General features: G+C 34.7%; 1 long non-coding RNA gene across 1 annotated transcript; it reads right to left on the bottom strand.

Moving 5' to 3' along the window:
- Positions 1–4,079: 4,079 nt before the first annotated feature.
- On the bottom strand, positions 4,080–12,914 carry LOC122422521. The gene is made up of 3 exons (XR_006263872.1): positions 12,799–12,914; positions 8,943–9,039; positions 4,080–4,136 (listed from the first exon to the last, which is right to left on the bottom strand). It is a non-coding gene; the product is annotated as an uncharacterized LOC122422521 (long non-coding RNA).
- Between the last annotated feature and the right edge of the window lie 248 nt (positions 12,915–13,162).

Genomic DNA, 13,162 nt, shown 5'->3' with positions numbered 1-13,162 from the left:
CTAGAAAGTACTTAAAAGATATTCTGAAGAGAATAGAATATTTTAATACAATGCTAGTGATAAAGCATACACATACAAATTTAATTCTAGGAAGAGTAAGACAGGAAACATAAGCAAAACAAGAAACAAAGTATTGTTGATTGGTAGGAAAAAATAAATTATTTGGATGGAAATAAAAAATAAGTGCTTTCAAAAGACTGTATCTGAGATGAGCCTTTAAAGACTGGTATAATTTAATAATCAAGGTGTAGGAATTAAGAATAAAACTCAGTATCATTTGCTTTGTATGTTCTTTCATTCTATGTGACAATGGAAAAACAAAGATGAGTAATCTGGTCACTGATTTCAAAGCACTTGCTGTTAGTGAAATGTGTGTGTTTGTGTTTCAATTCTAACACTCAATCAATAGTAAAATAAAATGCTAAAATGAAGAATATTTAGAATGCATCTCTGAGAAGACATCTTTTCAGAGGAAGTTGCAAAAGTACAAAAATTTTAAAAAATCCATTTTTTCCATAGTCAATGAGTAGACTTTATCTATATGGAATATTTGATAATACTGCCAAAGGAATAAAATGGCATAGTAACTAGAAAGTATTTCAGTTCATGCTCAGATGGGTGTTCACATGCAGCTGATTTTATAAAGCTTATTTATAAAATGTTCAATTTGGATATAATGTTGACAGCATTGCAGATTCCAAATCTATTTGTTGCCCAACAGTAAGGACTGTCAACCAGGAAGATGAATAAAAGGGAAGCTTCAGACAACTCCATGACTTTTATTCCTGGACATAAAACTTCTGTTCTCTTGTCCCCATTTGTTCTATTCCAATAAAAATGGTTGAGCAACTTAGAAAAACACAAAAGAACCTTTAGCATTACTTGGAGCTAAACTCCAGGCCAATCCTAAGCTTTCCCTCTTCCAAGTAAGTCTCATTTCATCACAATCTTTTAACATTCTGAAACAAATTACTTCCCAAAGGTTTTCCACAAATGAAAGAAAAAAATGGAGAAATGAGAATGGCTTAAACAATGCCCCAAGAATCCACCAATAGCAACCCCATTGTATCACATACTCAAAATTCTATAATCTCCAAAACTGCATAGAAAAAAGGACACTCCACCTCTTTTGCCTGTAGCAGATCTGAGTTTCATTTTGATTCATGTGTTCTTTCTGCCAAAGTTAGATCTTTATTTGTGTGTTTTCAACTCCCAGATGTAGTAAGAGAAATGAAAATAAGCAAGAGCTTCCCTTTCATTTTTTGTTGTGGTTAACCTACTTTCTCTCAATCTGTATTCAGTAAATTCCAAAAGAATAAATATAATCACTGTAAAAGGATGCTTCCCTTCAACTCATATACTGAAAGCGACCAAATTCTCTTTTAAAGAACAGCTGCTACATTTTATCTGAACAAGTTTTACTAGCAAGGATATGATGAACTTATATTATTTTTTAAATTGAAGTATTTGTAAATACCTTAAGTAATTACGATCTTTGTAATAATTCTATAATATGAATAAGCTGGTACATAATAGCCAAGGTGGACATCAACAAAATATTTTAGTGAAGGTGTTTTCCCTTGGCTTCCCTCCCTTCTGGTATCAACTGAAACATCATTTTCGTCTGGTAGCCATCTGTTCCACTAACTCTGGGTCATTATTTACACACAAAAACTAAAACATACATGCAAACTGGCCAAGGATTTTTAAACCATGTTTAAACTTAGATGAATTAAAATAATATTGGAGACCGGAGGAAAATAAAAAACATGCTTTACCATCTTATTTTCTGCTGAAGCTGAAGACTAGAATAACTAAACTATATCCAAAAGAACCAAGATTAGAACCTTTGTTTCTTAAACTTATTCTGTGTTGTTTTTCCATTCTATCACATTCCATGTTGCCTCTCTATATTTTATGAATTTAAAAAAAATCTTCAAAGTAGAACACTTCATAAAATTATAACATTTCATAATTTTTTACACATGAATATAATCTGTTTTTAAAAATTGTTAAATCTGTAGTCTACTCTTTTCGGTATTTTAGATACTAGAGGTACTATGTAATTATATAACATTGAACATTTCACATGGAAAAATGAAATATTTCTGGAGCTTTCATGGGGGAAACAGAAAAATTCATTTAAGAGAGAACTGAAAAAAGAAAATATTAATAAAGTTCTCTTCAAGAGGAACATACTATTTTAGACTACAATTCTATATATCATAAGGCCCAACCTTTCTCATGCTATTGCCTTGAGTTTTTGAACTTCACAGGTCCCCTTGCTCTCACCAGGTATGCTTCCACACAGAATGAAAACTTCCCACCTGGCCAGATCATCTATCAGCTAGACCATCTGGATGCCATCTGATGCTCCATAACATATGGGTTTTACCTGCTTGCAAGTCCTTGAAATCATTCAAATAAGCCAGTCATACCCTCCTGGACCCTGTAGAAAGAAACAGCAACCCACCCCAGTACTCTTGCCTGGGGAAATCCATGGATGGAGTAGCCTAGTGGGCTATGGTCCATGGGGTCACAAAGAGTCAGACATGACAGCGACTAACAGACCCTCCCAGAGTTACCCCTACCCTCTTTTTACCACAAACCCTATCTCCTAAAGCCTGTTTATTCACTGTATTCCTGAGTGCAACTCAGTATTCCTGAGTGGCATGTTACACCTTCCTCTGGGGCTGTAAGTATATTTAATTAATAAACTTCCATTTGATTGTTAGGTGGCATGTATTTGGCCATGACTGTGGTTGAAATCCAATTCACCGCACTTCACTAATCAACATCATTTTAACACTTGCTTGTCCTCCAGGCAGCACACAACCTAAACAATACTGTAAGATTTCTGCCTAAGTTATTTTCTAGGAATTTGGAGTCAACTGCATCTAATTCAAGCTGAGTTAGTTACGACAGAGAGGACCACCAACCCTTCAATTGGACAGGCACAAGTGTCCTCAGTGACTCTGGACATCAGAGGACTGAAAATTACCCTCAGAACAAGCAGAGGCCTGTAGTCCAGTTAAGGCTGTGCAACTGGACAATTAGTACACTTTTCCCAATCACTTTCCCTATAGTTACCATGCCTTGGACTACCTTGCTTCTCTATTCTTTACCCCATAAATGCTGGAAGTCCCTTGCCTCCAGGGAAGCAAAACTGAGATTCGTTCTCCTGTCTCCTCACTTAGCTGCCTTGTGAATAAACCCTCTCTCTCTTTGCTGCAAACCTTTGTCTCAGCATTTTGACTTGTGTACATAGGGCAAACTGACCTGGCTCAATATCAGCCATTTAATACTATTTAGAGTAAAGAATCCCTTACTCACCAGCAGAGTTAATAGGAGGTGATCAAAACACTATAATATGGTGCAACGAAATGACCAAACAAAATTTCTCAAAATCTACTTTGGGACAACAACTGCTATACTTTGAATTCCAAATATTAGATTTTAAAACCTTTTTCATCACTTAGATTGCATTAGCTAAACTTAAAAACTATTTCAACTGCAAAAAACAACAACTTGCACCACATAGAATAGGACAGTAATAGAGAAGGGCAACAGAAGATCTGCCCTAAACTCCTATACCGCTAGAATAGATTCGCAAATCCTGGCTTGAAGATTTCCATATTCATCTAATCCTTATAAACACTGGTGTTCCATACAAATGATACTTTAAAAATTAAGAAACACAAAGAAGCAAAAGCAATTTGGTTTCTTTTCATCTCAATTGTTCTCTGAATCACTGTAGTATAATTTTTAAAAATTAGCTTAATTGAGATTAAGGACCTGAATTTATGATCACAATGAAATACATGTTACAGAAGTGTGGCAATAAAACACAACTCTTTATGATAGCATGAAAATTCTGATTTTAATATGAAGAAATTTTTCATTTACTACTAGAGTGATTTAGAAGAATATGCGTGTGTGCTAATTTGATTCAGTCACGTCCAACTCTTTGCAGCCCTGTGGACTGTAGCCCCCCCAGCTCCTCTGTCCATGGGATTCTCCAGGCAAGAATACTGGAAAGGGTTACCATGGGTTACTCGTGGCCATCTTCTGACCCAGAGATTGAACCCTCCTCTCCTGTGGCTCCCACACTGCAGATGGATCCTGCACCACTGAGCCTTAGAAGAATATAAGCAAAGTTTAAGAAAATTGAAGCTAATGATTAAAAAAATTTTTAAGTCAACAGATTTTTACATTTTATATTATGCATTTTAATACAACAGTTTATATTATAAATTTCATATTCAGTTTTAAAAACATTCAACAACTCTAGATCCTAAAAGGTTTGTGGTAAGAGTCACTCATTTTATTCATGTTATTTACACTGTTCAACTCCATTTTAAGTTTTCAGGGTTTAATAGCACATTCTCATTTCACATAGCATGCATTTAAACTTGAAACTATAGAGTAAGCCTTTTTATTTAAAAAATACATTTTCACAATTTTTTAAATATTCCTTTTATATTAAGCTATATAATTTATCAAAAGCAAACAGATTATATCCATAAATTTCCTTTTTCAATAAGCACAACCAAGACCACACAGATTTGATTTTCTCACAAACCACATAAATTTATGAGGAACATCTCTACATGCATCATACTTCCATTAATTTTTTCCTTACTTAATCCTTGTATATTAACTTTATGAGTTTTATTTTGACCTATCACATTTATGATACTTTGAGAAAGGATACAAGTACATTTCCATCCTGACCCCTGTACCTGGATAAACATATTTTCTTGACATTGCAGCTTCTGTGAGGGCTGAACTGGTAGAGATGTCTTAGAAAATCTACTCAGAATTTCAGATGTTATCAGTGTATGTCACTGCATTTCTAATTTCACATTTTACTACAATCTAGCTTTGCAAATTCAACCAAGTCATAAACATTCTAAACCTCAAGATCTTTTTCATCAGTGAAGTGAATTTGGAACTATTTCAGTAACAAAAAATGTTATGAATATACCATTTTGACTCACTGACTTTTAAATATTTATTTTTTCATATGTTTACACAGTTCAAAAATCCAAAAGACAAAATTGTAAACAATGAAAAGTTTCAGACTCACTCAATCACCATCAATCTAATTTACCCCACCTCATTCCATCAGAGGCAACCATTGTTATTACTTTGGGGTACATCACCCTGGGGTGCTTTGTGCAAACATAAGTATATATTCATTTTATCTTTTTGTTTAAAAAAAAGTAAACTTGATATAGACAATACTATGAAAATTGCTTTTTCACCTGATAATGATGTATCTTGAGCTCTTTAATATCAATATATAGAAAGTTTCCTTATTTTCTTTATCTGCTTTACTACAGTGATATATTACCAGTCCCCTATTGATGAACACAGGCTTCCCTTGTGGCTCAGATGGTAAAGAATCTCTCTGCAAAGCAGGAGACTGGGGTTCAAGCCCTGGATTGGGAATATCACCTGGAGAAGGGAATAGCTACTCACTCTAGGATTCTTGCCTGGAGAATTCCATGGACAGAGAAGCCCAGCGGATTACAGTCCATGAGGGCACAAAGAGTTGGACATGACTGAGTGACTAATACATACACACACATTGAGGAACACTTGGGTTATTTCCATTCTTCTGGTGTTACAGACAATATTTCAGTTATCTACTTTATAGCTATATCATCTCATCTATGCAGAAATATATTCCAGATAAATTCTAGAAAGTGAGATCAGTTGGTCATAGGATAAAGGCAAATATTTTGATATATTATTATAACTCCTTCTATTGGCATTATAGCACTTGATCTCCCACCAGCAATGTATGAAAGTATGTTTCCCCTTAGCCTGGCCCACAGAATATTTTCTTATTTTCTCATCCTTTTGGATCATTGCTAATCTGAGAAGTAAAAAATGGTATCTTGTTTTATTTTTACTTTGCATTTCTCTTTTGAGTGAGGTTGAATTTTTTTTAAATTACTCTTTAAGGTATATTTAAATTTGTTTTCTTTTGTTCATTCTTTCAATCTTTTATATATCTGTAAGATATTTACATAAATTAGGAAGATTAAATCTTCTCACAGATGAACTGAAAATAATTTTTCCTAGTTTGTCGTTTGTTTTCAGTTTGTTTACAGTGCTTTTTTTCCCTTAATTTTGCTATGCAGAAGTATTTGATATTGTTATAGTCAAATTTATCAATATTTCCCTTTATGGATTATGGATATTAAATCCTGAGAAAAGCTTCCATACTCTAAGCTTATAAAAGGATTTGCACATATTTTATCCCAGTATATTTATGATATTTTTCTTACCCTGAATTCTTGCTCTCCTCTAGTACATTTATTACCAGACTTCTAGTACAATTTTAAAAAGGAATGGTGAGAAAAAACATCCTTGCTTTATAACTGATCTTAGTGAAAAGGATTCAAGTTTCTCATTATTAAGTATGATATTATCTGTATGATTGTTTATAGATATTCTTTTTCAAGATGAAGAAGCCCCCTTGTATTCCCAATTTACTGAGAGTTTTTATCATGAGTGTGCACTGGATATTACTAATATTTTTTCTGCATCTACTGATATGATTATGGGGTTTGTGCTTTTTTAGGCTATTGATGTGATGGATTACATAAATTGTTGTTTGAATGTTGAGCCAGCCTGGCATACCTGGTAAAGAATTTCCTTTGGTCATGATGCATAATTATTTGCATACATTGTTTAATTTGATCCACTAATATTTTGTTGAGGACTTTTACATTTATTTCATGAGAGATGCTGATCTTTAGTTTTCTTTCTGTCTTTGCCTGGTTTTGTTTTCAGGGTAAGCTGGCCTCACAGAATGGGTTAGCAAGTATCCTCTGTGCTTCTATTCTCTGAATGAGACTGCAAAGGTTTGGTTTAACTTTTTCCTAAGTGTTTAATAGAATTCGCCAGTGAGCCCATGTGGGCTTGGTGTTTTCTGTTTTGTAAGATGACTTATTAACTCAGTTTCTTTAATAAAAAAACACACATTTGAATTATCTATTCTTATATAATTTTGGAAATCATGTCTTTCAATGAATTGGTGCATTTCATCTCAGTTATCAGATTTGTAGGCATTGAATTATTCATAATAAATCCCTTATTATACTTTTCATGTCTTTGAGATCTGTAGTGATGTCACATGTTTCTCACTTCTCACATTAGTAACTTGTCTTTTTTCTTTGTTCCTTAGTTAGCATAACTAGAGGCTTATCAGTGTTGTTGATTGGAGTTGAATATTTCTCTGTCCCCTAGATAATCTAGGTTCTGATAATATGCCAGCAAGTTAGGCTCAGGTTAACTAGCTTCACCGGAAGGGAGGCCTTGTTAACAAGAACAGAGTACTCTGGATTATTTCAAAATGGGTTCCTTTTCCCCTCTCTCCCTGCCCAAAGCCTGAGGGTGTTTTTTTCTGATGAGTAATGTGGGAGCTTGACAGACCTCCGAAAGGTAAATCCCACAATACTGAAGCGGGGACTTCCTATGACTGGTTTTCCCTGGAGTTGTTAAACCTCAGATTTGTCCATACTGGCCTCCAACAATTTTGTCAATAACAATTCAGATGTTCCTTCCCCACCACTGGTACCTATAGTGCTTCCTGGTTATATGTCTCTGCTCTAGTAAGCCATGACTCCCTGTATTCACCTATCTTTTTCTCCAATCTGGAGGCAGCAATCTGCCCTGTGATCTCCCCTCTCTTATGGATACAAAAAAAAAAGTGTTGATTTCTCAGTCTGCTTACATTTGTACCTATTCTTAGGACAGAGGGGTGACTTCCGAACTCCTTATATGTGGAAGCAGAAACTGTTCCAATCCTTACTCAGATGTTTAACTATCAGTTTCACTTGCTGCTCTTGGCCAACAGTAATTGTCAGAGCTCTAAACAATTTAATATTTGATAACTATCTTGAATAATTTTCTTTAAATTATAATAATTTTACTTATTCTTTTAAATATAACTTTACCTCCTACACACATTTTACTAAAAAAATTAAGGAATAAAAGTAGTTAGGAGGGAGGGGACTGTGGTTGGGAACCAACATCCACATCCTTGCTAAATGTTTTCACTTCCTAAGAAAACTTAGTAAAATCCATTGTTAGCAAAACACCTCAAGAGGATGAGAAAAGAAAAAAAGTTATTTTCCTAAGGACTTTGGGATTGGAGAAGCTGGGCATATTTCCACCCTCTCCCACTTAGCTATCTTGGTTCCAGTGCAGCAAAATATCTTCCCCAAAACACAACCATGCCTAAAGGAGAAAAGTAAGTTAACCCTTCGATCACCATATATTTAGACCAATTTCATATACAGTGGAATCATGAATCATTCTGGTAACAGTGCAATCACTTGGACATGTTAGGCAAATATACCCTCTCAGAATCTCCCTAACTGCTCATGCATCATGCATTCACTTATATCATTCAAAGAGAATTTGCGAGTAACTTTTCTTACTATATACATTTTAACAACAAAAATTCTATACTAAGTACTTCACCTAAGTACTTCTAACTCTACACTGGAAGAGATAAGGTCCACATATGAAATCATTTCTGAGATCCATTATTAAGATAATTTTTTAAAAGTAAAAAATGTATGGAGTATATGTATAGTAATTAGTCCCTTAAGTCATCAAGCTGCCAATGTGCACTTCATTCAGAAAATGCCTGTAATAACGGAGATTAACTATTCATCCCATACTTGAAATTTTATTTTCCTTACTCTGCAATCTGCTTTCTTTTCCCTTTTTCAGAAAGCTTCAAGTTTGTTAAAGTCAAAGAACTTAGCTCTTGTATGTTTTTACTTATGATAAACTTCTATTTCAGAGAGGATGAGGTTGATGCAGTCCTCTGAACATCAACATTTCTAACATTAACACCTCTAGTGTTTAGTTATAAAGACACAAGAATCCACAGTTTTAGTTCTTGTTTCACTTACCTACTAGATTTCTGGTTTAGTGCTTCTTAGTTTCAGTCTCTGCTGGGAATTCTCAGGCATCTCTACTCCTCCAGTTAAAGCCAATGAACTCCAAAATCTAAAGGAGAAATGTTCACTTTACCATTTTTGGACCATACTTTATTTTTAACCCAGTTTGATAAGCCTTCTAAAATCTTAGGATATAATGGTCATAGTTTACTGAAACAATCCTTCATCAACACATACAGAGTATTTGCTCAGAATGGTCTGGGTGCAACTGTAGCCTTCTAATATCATTTTCTTGCTCAATGACTTTGTTGTTACTGTTCCTAATTACTTCAAATCAACCCTAATAATCAGATTCTAATTTCTTCAAGTCAACTTAATTTTTAAGCTCTAGGTCTTTGTGTTCTGACACCAACTTTTGAAGTTGATGGAAAGATGTTAACTGACAAAGATAAAGGATACAAATTTTCTTAAATGAAAAAAATAGGTGAAAAACTACTAAGACAACCACACAAATTGGGGAATCTAACATCTTCAGGCTTTAAGCCCCCAGTTTCCTATTATTTCTGCAGAGGACTCATCCAGCTATAAGGAACTTGCTTTTCTATTATAAAAAGGAATTTGTTCTGATAACTCTTCTGTAAAACTTGGCTACTATGATGGTATAAATAACTAATGCAAATAATCTCAGTCCATTTTTAAAACTTTTCTTGGATACCAAATGAATCTGAATTATCAGTTTTCAAGGCAGTCCAAGCTTTAGATTTGCTTGAGGTAAGTAACTTGCATGGGGATCCATAGGTGAAGCCAAACCTGATTCAAAACTAGTTCACTGTGCTTTACACATTCTGCTCTACTGACTGTGCCTTGTCACTAACTTTGACAGAACTGATTTCACCTCATTAAGCTTCGAAACTGCCCCTCAAATTATACTGATAGAAAGACAGACACAGACGCAGAGCTTGCCATGCATTTATTAGAAACCTATAAGAAAAACTACTTTAAAATATAAGCATTTAAAATTTTTCCTTCTACTTAGCACACATCACAAAAAATTATGTTAATAGTTAATTTTCTTATTTTGTTTTGGCTATTGAGAAATAGAGAGTCAAATTTGGGTACATATTTTGCAAAGCACAAGAAGTTCTGGCCTCATTCCATTTATATGCTCCTTGAAGCTGCCAATTTAACAATTTTATTTAACAATGTTTTATAAGCACAAAAGTATCCATAACTTATAGGTGGATAATAATAATTTGATAACTACTAATAACTGATTTTATTCTGTTTTACATAAATTATTTTATTCAATTATCATATTTTCCTTAGGATATATAGACCATTAATTTTTCCAGTCAGTAGAAATTTTTCCAGTCAAGGGTAACCTTCTTTAAGGCTGTAATATGGAAACTGCATATAATTCTGCCTGCATACAACTGGACCCAATGTATCCTTATAAATATAGGCTAGGGATGCAGATTACAGACCAGTAGCAATCTATTTGTATAAACAAAAGTAAGGAAGAAATAATAGACTATAAGGGATGGAAGAATCTAACAGAGTTTCTTAAGATAAATGAGAAGAAATAAAAAAGCACCCAAATTGATATTTATTTAAATATGAAGGGGGGAGGGGGGGAATAAATAAATATGAAGCAATTTGGCCTGAATTACCCAGTTAGACTATTTACATTGGTCACATAAACCAGTAAATTTTCCATTTCCTTCAAGTCATTTCTACAAATAAGATTAAATTATACCCTATCAATCTTTATTCTAGAATATGCAATGATATAACAAAAATGATTTAAAACTGCTTGAGCATATTATAAATTGAAGACTATCCTATATTTAATTTGAAAATGCTTGTATCACCACCCATGCTCTTTTACTATAATTTTAGTGTACTCTCCTATAAAAAATGCATAGGTGCCATTCATTGATTAATATTTTATATTGAATATGATTTATAACATTCTTTTTTATTGGGGACATGTCAAGCACATCAGATTTTAATACATTCGCTATCCTGCATCATGGCCCATAATTTATTTTTATCCCACTAGTTATAAATTTGGCTATAAATTTGTGTCAGGAAACTGTTTTCAATAAATACACTGAAATTAGTTTGTATTGACCTCAGTATTTAAGAGGGATTCTGAAATATATTATAACTATAGATCAATAACTAATAAAATTCAAAATCACTCTGTTTTGACAAGTTTTTTTCCTTACTGGTAGATTTCATCAAACCAAATATTTGTTGGGTACTGGGGGTATACCCAGTACCCTTTTTATGCCTCCTTTTTATGCCTCTAGCATAGTCTTAATTTTTAGATGGTTATAAAAACATCAAAAAACATGGCTTATTTTCAGAGGTACTTAGAGATTGAAGCCTCCCGGGAAGATAGGCTAACTTAACCAGAGATATCCTAGCCAATTTGACCATGTCTAAGGATGAAGATGGAGATGGGGTACTTTTAAAAAGGAGAAAAAAACAAATATTTAGCCTTGCTTATGGAATTATATGGTGACTATACTGATAACTTTAAATGATATTTCTTTTCTAAATCAATAATAATTGTGTTTGAAAATGAAATCATCTCTTCATATATTTGTCTCTTATCACATCTTCTCTGTAACTGGAAATTAAGAATCTTGTGAAAAGAACTATGTCAGAAATGACTGAGAAGTGACCTGAGGACCTCCAGGTTTGCTGCTCATGCTAGACTTTTGCTGAGCACTCTAAACTAAACTGCTGAATAGTTGCTGAGTTGCCAAAAGGAAAGAATAATGCTGAGACCTGGAGTTTTCCTGCACTCAAGAAAATACACCTTTTCCTAGTAACAAATGCATACATTCTATAACCCAATCATAGGTACAGAACAGTTTTACTCTACAACCCAAATTCTTGGTAAATAACTTGTATAAGACTGCATTAACATCCCCCTTTTACCCCATAAAAACCCTTAATCATTTTCCTCTGGTAGGACACTATTCTGGGTTCCTCCTGAATCTGAGAGCCCCAAATTGTAACTGGAAGTCTTCAAACTGCTTTTTTGCCTCCTTGTTTTAGTTTGGGGTCCTTTAGGTTGACAGTCTTAGAATTGATCTAACTCAACAATTTTATAAATAGATAAATATAACTTTAAGAATACTGAATTATTCAAATTAGTACTGCAAAATTAATAAACACTCTTGTGCTTATGCAAAGTCGTGTTCAACTCTCTGCGACCCTAGGACACTTTGTGACCCTGGGACTCTTTGCAACCCCACAAACTGTAGCCTGCCAGGTCCTCTGTCCAAGGGCTTTCCCAGGCAAGAATACTGGACTGGGTTGCCATTTCCTCCTCCAGGGTATCTTCCCAACCCAGGGATCGAACCCAGGTCTCCTGTGGCTCCTGAATTGGGAAACAGATTCTTTACCACTGAGCGTCTAGGGGAGCCCTTAATGAAGACTATGTCTATGTATTAGATATAATACATATGCCTATGCATTAATGTAACAGTACCTATCGAATACCTCTATACTAGATTCCTGAGCAAGTGTGGAGATAGTGTGGTAATCGAATCATATACATTTTCTGCCCTTGTGAAGCTTCCGGGGCTAGTGAGAAAGAGGGATGCGTCAACTAAATACCCTGTGATGTGATTACAAAGGTCAGTACTATGGAAAAAAATGAACAGGGAGAACTACAAGATATAGGAAGGCATTGACCTTACCAAGTTCACAGAACCAAGCAAAGAGTCTGTGAGAAAACGTACTTTTACCTAAGATAGAAAGGAGGAAGAGATGTTTATAGTCACTTTTATTTATGGTGCACATTTTTCCCGTCAGGATTTAAATTTTCTGAATTTAGGATAAAACTTACAGTCAGTGGAGTGTCCTTAATTGATTCCTTAATTGACACTCTCCCTCGCGAGCTCTCTCTCTCTCCTTCATCTCTCTCCCTCAGGCTGGCGTACAAGTTTTCCACCATGCCGGCGCGCTTTCTCGCGAGATTGCACTACCACGCAGGGTTCTACCCAGTACGGGTGTACGTTCTCGCGATACTGCCGTCTCGCGATCTCGCCAACTGGCTCTGCGGCTCTCATCTTTCAGGTCTCCTGCGCGCTTTTTTTCCCACTCGGTTCTTCGTTCCTCACGTCTCGGCGGCACAAAAAAAATATTATAAAACCAAAATAACACATCACTACACATCTATCAAAATGGCTTAAAAATATTATGAAACGCTG

This window comes from Cervus canadensis, chromosome 1, assembly GCF_019320065.1.
Source record: "Cervus canadensis isolate Bull #8, Minnesota chromosome 1, ASM1932006v1, whole genome shotgun sequence".
Taxonomy (NCBI): Eukaryota; Metazoa; Chordata; class Mammalia; order Artiodactyla; family Cervidae; genus Cervus; species Cervus canadensis.
This window is presented reverse-complemented; position numbering and strand designations above follow the sequence as displayed.